This window comes from Miniopterus schreibersii (genome assembly GCF_964146895.1).
Source record: "Miniopterus schreibersii genome assembly, chromosome: 1".
In the NCBI taxonomy this organism is placed as follows: Eukaryota; Metazoa; Chordata; class Mammalia; order Chiroptera; family Miniopteridae; genus Miniopterus; species Miniopterus schreibersii.
In genome coordinates, this window is record NC_138101.1 from 165,378,245 (window position 1) to 165,385,274 (window position 7,030).

Below are 7,030 nucleotides of genomic sequence, written 5' to 3' on the forward strand. Positions count from 1 at the left end.
CACAGGAACCCACGGTCTTGGAAAACATATTTGCCAAGGATGAATCTGATAAGGGGTAATTTCCAAAGTGTACAAAGAACTCATAGTGCTCAGCAAGAGGAAGACAAACAACCCAATTAAGAAATGGGCAAAGGACTTGAATAGACACTTCTCCAAAGAGGACATACAGATGGCCAAGAGACACATGAGAAAATGCTCAACGTCGCTAATCATCAGAGAGATGCAAATTAAAACCACAATGAGGTATCACTTCACACCTGTCAGAATGGCTCCTATCAATAAACCAACAAATGACTTGTGCTGGCGAGGGTGTGGAGAAAGGGGAACCCTGGCACACTGCTGGTGGGAATGCAGACTGGTGCAACCACTATGGAAAACAGTGTGGAGGTTCCTCAAAAAATTAAAAATGGAGCTGCCTTTTGACCCAGTGATTCCACTCCTAGGACTGTATCCTAAGAATCCTGAAACATTAATCAGAAAGAATATATGTACCCCGATGTTCATAGCAGCACAGTTTACAATAGCTAAGATCTGGAAGCAGCCCAAGTGCCCATCAGTAGATGAGAGGATAAAAAAGCTGTGGGACATTTACACCATGGAATACTATGCAGCTGTAAAGAAGAATCTCATACCCTTTGGGACAGTATGGATGGACCTGGAGAATATTATGCTAAGTGAAATAAGCCAGGCAGCGAAAGACAAACATCACATGATCTCGCTTATATGTGGAATCTAAAGAACTTAATAAACTGATGAACAGAATAGATTCAATGACATGGAAGCATAGATGAGATTGACAAATGTCAGAGGGATGGAGGAGGGCGGGTGGGTGGAGGGGGAGAGAGTAACCAAAGAATTTATATGCATATATGCACAACCCAAGGACATGGACAATGGTGGGGAGAGGGACTGGGGATGGGGATGGGACGGGGTGGAACAGGTCATTGGGGAGAAAAAGGGACATCTGTAATATTTTAAACAAAAATTTAAAAATATAAAAAAAAATAAAAGAAGGGAAATAAAGTTGGGGGTCATTTTTTTAACAAACTCTCACATGATGCTGGTCCTTGGACCACACTTTGAGTAGCAAGGGACATGGCCTTGCATGACCTGGCCCCTGCCTACTTCTCCAACCTGTGTCCAATCTCTCTGCCCCTCATTCCCTGTGCTTCCTGCTGGGTCCTGAACACTTCAGGCTTGCTTTGAACTTGCTGTTCTCTCTGGCTGGACCTTTGCTCTCAAGTCTTGTCATAAAGAGCTCAGGTAAAATAGTCTCTCTATGACCTGATTTCGTTTTAATAGCATTTATTTGAATTTGTATTATGTATTTTTGTATGATTGCTTTTTGTCTTCCCTGTCTGGAATGTCAGCATCATGAGAGCAGGGAAGTTATGGGTCTTGGCCAACATTGAACTTCCAGTACTTAGAACAGTACTGAGCACATATGCTAAACATGTTTGTAGAATAATACAGAATCTCCATAACTATAATATTAGTCCTTGACATCAGGAGCCATATCTTATATCTCCATGCTCCTCCACTGTGCCTAACATGGTGTAATATGTACTGTCACCATTTGATGAATGCTTGTCAAGTGGGATTGCACAAGAGAAGGAATACCTGCCTAATCTTCAGATGAGTCAAAGGCAGAGTAAGATCCCACCTTTACACAGGGCATTATGGCTATGCTAAGCTCAGAACGTGGCTCTGGGTGGAAAAGGTGAGAACAGGCCAGTGGACCCTGCAACGGGCCTCCACGGCAGCCCTTCCAGCACTTTTGCTCACCTCCGGTTCTTCATTCCCATCATCCTGCCTCTCCTACAGTCATAAGTGTGACTCAGAGGATGCCAGAGGGGCCTACAGAGCACGTATGTGCTGGGGAGGTTGGAATTTTGTGTCAGCGGACTGGCTGCTGTACAGATTCAAGCTTTCCCGTCATCGTTGATCTCACAAAATACATACTGAGTGCCTGCTATGTGCCAGGCATGATGCTGGTGCTGGGGATAGACACACGCAGCATGTGTGGAAATTTCTCCCAAACTTGACAAGTTGCACCAAACACAGCAAGAACTCCTGATCCGCCCAGCGCAAGACTACAGGACAGCCTTATAAACACCGTAGCTCTTCTGCTTCAAAATGGTTCAGCACGTCACCTTGCAACGCCACTCAGCACTCACTGGATTAATGAGCTGGTGTTTGCTAAGTAATTTGTGACAGCTGGGCCGGGAGGGCTCCTTTGGGAGCTCTACCCTCTTGGACACTTAGGCTGGAGAGTGAAGAGCATCCCACCCCACCCCCACCTGCACGCATTCCTTTGTCTCTCACCCGGCAAGGAAGACATCAATTTTTAATTTTGTTGGTTGGCGGTGAAGTAGAAGAGAGTGGCTGCATCGCCTCCTTGGTACATTAGTGGACGTATTAGCATTTATTGGTAATTAAACTTCTACGTTAATCTATAAGCCATGACGCTGATGACTGGCTTTTTAAGTGAATATGGCTGGGGGCCTGGCAAATACAGTATGAAACACGTGCGTTAATAAATAATGCCAATGCTTTGCATTTGTAAGCTGCAATTTTCTTACCTTCAAAGAGGAGCTTTCCCATCTATGCTCTCACCTCACGCCGAAGATGGTTATTTTAAAACCCTTCTTTAGGGGCAGGTCGCCCCTGCCCGCAGAGCAGGCCGGTGAGGCTAACGCAGACCCGCTGGGCAGCGCAGCCCGGAGGCCTCGGCCACCCCACGGACGTCCCAGGGGTCTCTCCCTGCTTGTTTCAAAACTGAAGGCAAAGATGAAAAAACACACGCATTTCAAGCCGTGCTGGGAGTGCACAGGCATGTGGGTCATGAACAGGGGAACCAAGAAAACGAGATTACTTTCAGGAACATCTTCAGAGATTCTACAAACCAGGAGGAATCCATTTCTTCAGACTAACATCAGGCACGGAGAAGGCCCAGAATCAAGGAACCTCAAATGTCCCCGGGGACTGAAAAGCCGGTTCCTGTTTATTTTACCCACGGCTGTGACTCTCCTCCTGTCTTCTACAATTTCTCCATGCCTATGTCTTCATTTTTAGGCAGCTATTTTTATCTACTCTCACAGAATCTTGAGCTTTTCCTGTTTGCCTTCCTCCAGAGCCGAAACCCCATGTCATTGTTTTCCCTAAGGCCAGACTGTGGACTTGGTAGGTGCCCTTACCCTGAGGGGCACAGAAGAAAATAACACAAGTAGAAGCCAAGGAAAACCCATCCTTGATGGGAAAACTTTCCCCGCCTCCCCATCGACATTGTACTAAAACCAGCTGCCGTGTTTCTACTTCACGGAGCTTCAGACTGTGTCACCTTCTGTGGAGTGGACACTGCAGAGATTGCTTCAGCATCTCCTACCTGGGTATCTGGTGAGGTGACCGGACACTGTGGGTGGTGGTAAATTCTTCCACCCTGATTACTCACACAGCAGAAATAACTACCCTGTGATGAACTCTTTCAATTCTTCTTTTCTTAAGGGGGACCGAAGAACTAGTATCCCAGTTGACAGCTACCCGTTGATCCCACCACCTCACCATCGTAATCCTGCCCCTGGGGAGGTTTGACACAGGTTGGGTTCTTATTAGATACCGTGCCCCTTGAGAATCGGTCCCACCTTGCCTGCTCTTTTGAATAAGTGTAGCCCATGCTGTGCCTTGTATGCAGTAGGCACCCAGAAGCACTGTGTGAAAGCAGCTTATCAGCCACCGTTGGTCTCTCTGGGTCTCAGTGCCCTCTATGGAAATTACGAGTATTGGCAAGTGAGTGCTTGCTTCTGTATTTCCCAGTTTTAACACTCTATGGATCCTTTCAGATAACCATTTAAAATTATCTCTCATCTCCAGTGCCGTTTCTAAGCAACAGAACAACATTTCCCCGACTCCTTGCCTGACCTCGTCAGCCCACGGAGATGTTTCTCACCGAGCCTGCAGCATTATATTATCTGTAATGGCCATTTGCGTAGTATCTGGTGATACATCTCAGATTGTTATTTAGCTTTTTATCTGTGTAGGTTCTGTCTTACAATTAGAGTGTGAGCTTCCCAAGCCATATATTATATAAAATGTGCTCAGAAAATATTTGTTAAATAAATAAATATCATATCAAGAAATAGGCATCATTCTATCTAAAGGGGATTCTGGGGTTAAGGGAAGCAGAGAGATCAAGGGGGAACCCCAAGTTTGTGGTTTGGGACACTCTGTGTCTGATGATACTGTTCTTTAAGAGAGGGGATCCTGCAGGTGAGACAGGTTTGGAGGAAGGGGAGAGGGGGTGAATTTAGTGTGAAAAATGAGATCCTGGCCAAAGGGACATATCCTACTGTTTTTAGCCCAAAGCTTCCCAAATAATTGAACACGGTTTGGGAAACACTGATATAACAGAAGAGGACAAGCAGGGCTAGGAAGGAAGCCTGCAGAACAACTAACTTTTAAGGAAGGGCCAAAGGAATTTGAAAAGGAGCATGCAGAGAGGGGGAGGGAGCTTTAACCGCTGAGCTGTAATCCTGGCTCCATCTTCCCACTGAAAGAGAGAGAAACCGAGGCCCATCTCCTGCCACGGAACACGGGAGCCCGTGGGCCATGTCTTGAATGTGCAGTTCTTTGGAAGATAAGTGCTCACAAGCACTTCCAGATTCAACTCCCTCATCAACCTCTCTTCTCAAAGAATTCGCCCCTTTTGCAAAAGGAAGCCCATACTAATGCTCTCATGTTCAAGCACCCGAAAATACCCGATGTCCAATCTTGTAACCATAACAAATTGTCTGAGATTAGGTCTGATACAGGCAAAGACAATACAAAACCTTAACAGCATAGAAAAAATAAAGGTTACCTTCCTCATTCCCCGACACCTATAACTATCCTCAAACTTTCCAAGAAACCAACTCTTGGTTTCTGACATATTTGTACCCATGTGGAGCTCTGCCTTGACATTTCTACAACATATGACATGTTTGTTTACATAGTTGACCTGTCCATTTTTCAGATCACTTTTCCGAAAGTCAGGCTTGTTGAGTATAATTTATTTATTTTTATTTTTAATTTTTATTTTTATTTTTTTGTTGAGTATAATTTACATTCAGTGATATTCACCCTCGGAAGGTTTCCAATTCTTTGGATTTTGGTGAAAGTTTACAGTCACATATCCTCCAGCACACTTGAGATACAGACTATTCCCATCACTCTAAAATGTTCCCTCATGTCCCCTCTCCCCACACCCAGGCCCTGCACCCCAATCTAATTTCCACCCTTAGGGTTCTCTTCAATTTCTATTTTGTATTTCCATGATTTATCCTGAGATAAATTTCTCTGGCAGGGTCTGGGGCCCAGCGTGGTGCCGGTCATCTAAAAGTTGCTCCGCAAATAGATGCCGAAGAAATGAATGCATCACTTGGTTTTTAGATCCTGCCAAATCATACCAGGGACTCTGTTCTCCGATTTCCAGGATGTGTCCTTTGAAAAAGAGCTATTAATGTTGGGAAAAGCTTGCTCCTAGAGTTTTCATTTATACAGTCTTTTTAAAAACAATGGGCGGTAGTGATTTTCAACTTCAGAGATTTTGCTGAGCATTCCAAACAGTTCCTTGGGCTTGGGCTTACAAGTCTGTCTGTTCAACCAGCAACAGAGCCTCTACTCTCTCAATCCAAATAAACAGATGGAAATAAAACCTGGGACCAAATACAGCTGTTGTTCTCTCCTCCCCCACCCACCACCCCAGGATCTTATCCAGAGCTTCCTGAATATAAACAACTTTATAAATGACTTGATAAACTTTATAAATGACTCTGGGGTGGAATCTGACACCTGTGGGAGCTGGAACGTCACCTCTCTCACCGTGTGGGGTGTGGTCCTGTGAAAACCCACCTGCAGCTGGCTCATTGGTCAAGCTCAGGCCCCCTCGTTCCTTACTGTTTTGATTCCTCTTCTGTCTTGATGTGAATCAGAAAGTTGACATCCTCAGAGCGGTTACTAGAGGCAGTGGCCAGGATTCCCCCTCGCCTGCCCAGTTGTGTGAAACGGCCTAGTTTTCAAAGAGAACTGCCCTTTCTGAAAGGTGTGGTGCTTTGCTCCAGACTGGCCTACTCGCTCCACACTGGTGGGTCCCTGGGTGCTTTCTGTGGGTTGGCAGGTCCCCTGCTCCGATGGCAAAACCCAAACAGCACAGGCACCAGGAAACCTCCCATTTCCCCTCTGGGGAGGTTGCCTGCAATAGGACGACTGGATACTGGCATCAAACTGCTTCCAAACGGAACCCCATTCCCTCTCTCTCTCTCTCACCCACATTCCCCCCCACTTTGCCCCGTGGTGGCTTTCCTGGGGCAGCTCTGCTGGAGGACAGTTCTGGCTCCCAGGGCACAGCGTGTTCTGTGAACCTGAATCCTGCCCAACCTTTCTGTGGACCTCCTCATGCCAGGGTGGGGTCCTGTTACATGCTGCTCAAGAAACAAAACACCAAAAAGGTGTTCACTTTGGACACAGAATAGTTGTGCAGTTCATAACCCCTGGACAGAGGAACCAGTACTCAACCCAAGGGAGCCAAAGAAATCCCTTGTACAGTAACGGCGACAGGTGTGTGTGTGTCAGAGAGAGGAGAAGGGGGGGAGAATAAGAGGAACGGGGTGCTTCAGAAAAAGAGAAAAACAAAAGGAAGAAAGAAAATAAAAGAGGAGTCAAAGTAGAAGGAAGCTTATATTCTGCACGATCTTCTACAGGTGTGACCCTCATACTTTATTACTACCATAGCAAGGAAGGGCGCGCGCACGCGGCGGTGTATAAAATAAAGTAGAAAATAAAATTGTGCACAGCTAATTGTAAGCATGGGAAGCTTGTTTCTAGAATACTTGTGTGCGTGCGCGTGTGTGCATGTGCATGTGTGCGTGCGTGCGTGTGCGCGTTGTGCACGTGTGCGTGCGTGTGTGCGCATGTGCATGTGTGTGCGCGCGTGTGTGCATGTGTGCGTGCGTGTGCGTGCGTGTGTGTGTGTGTGTGCGTGTGTGCGTGCGTGTGT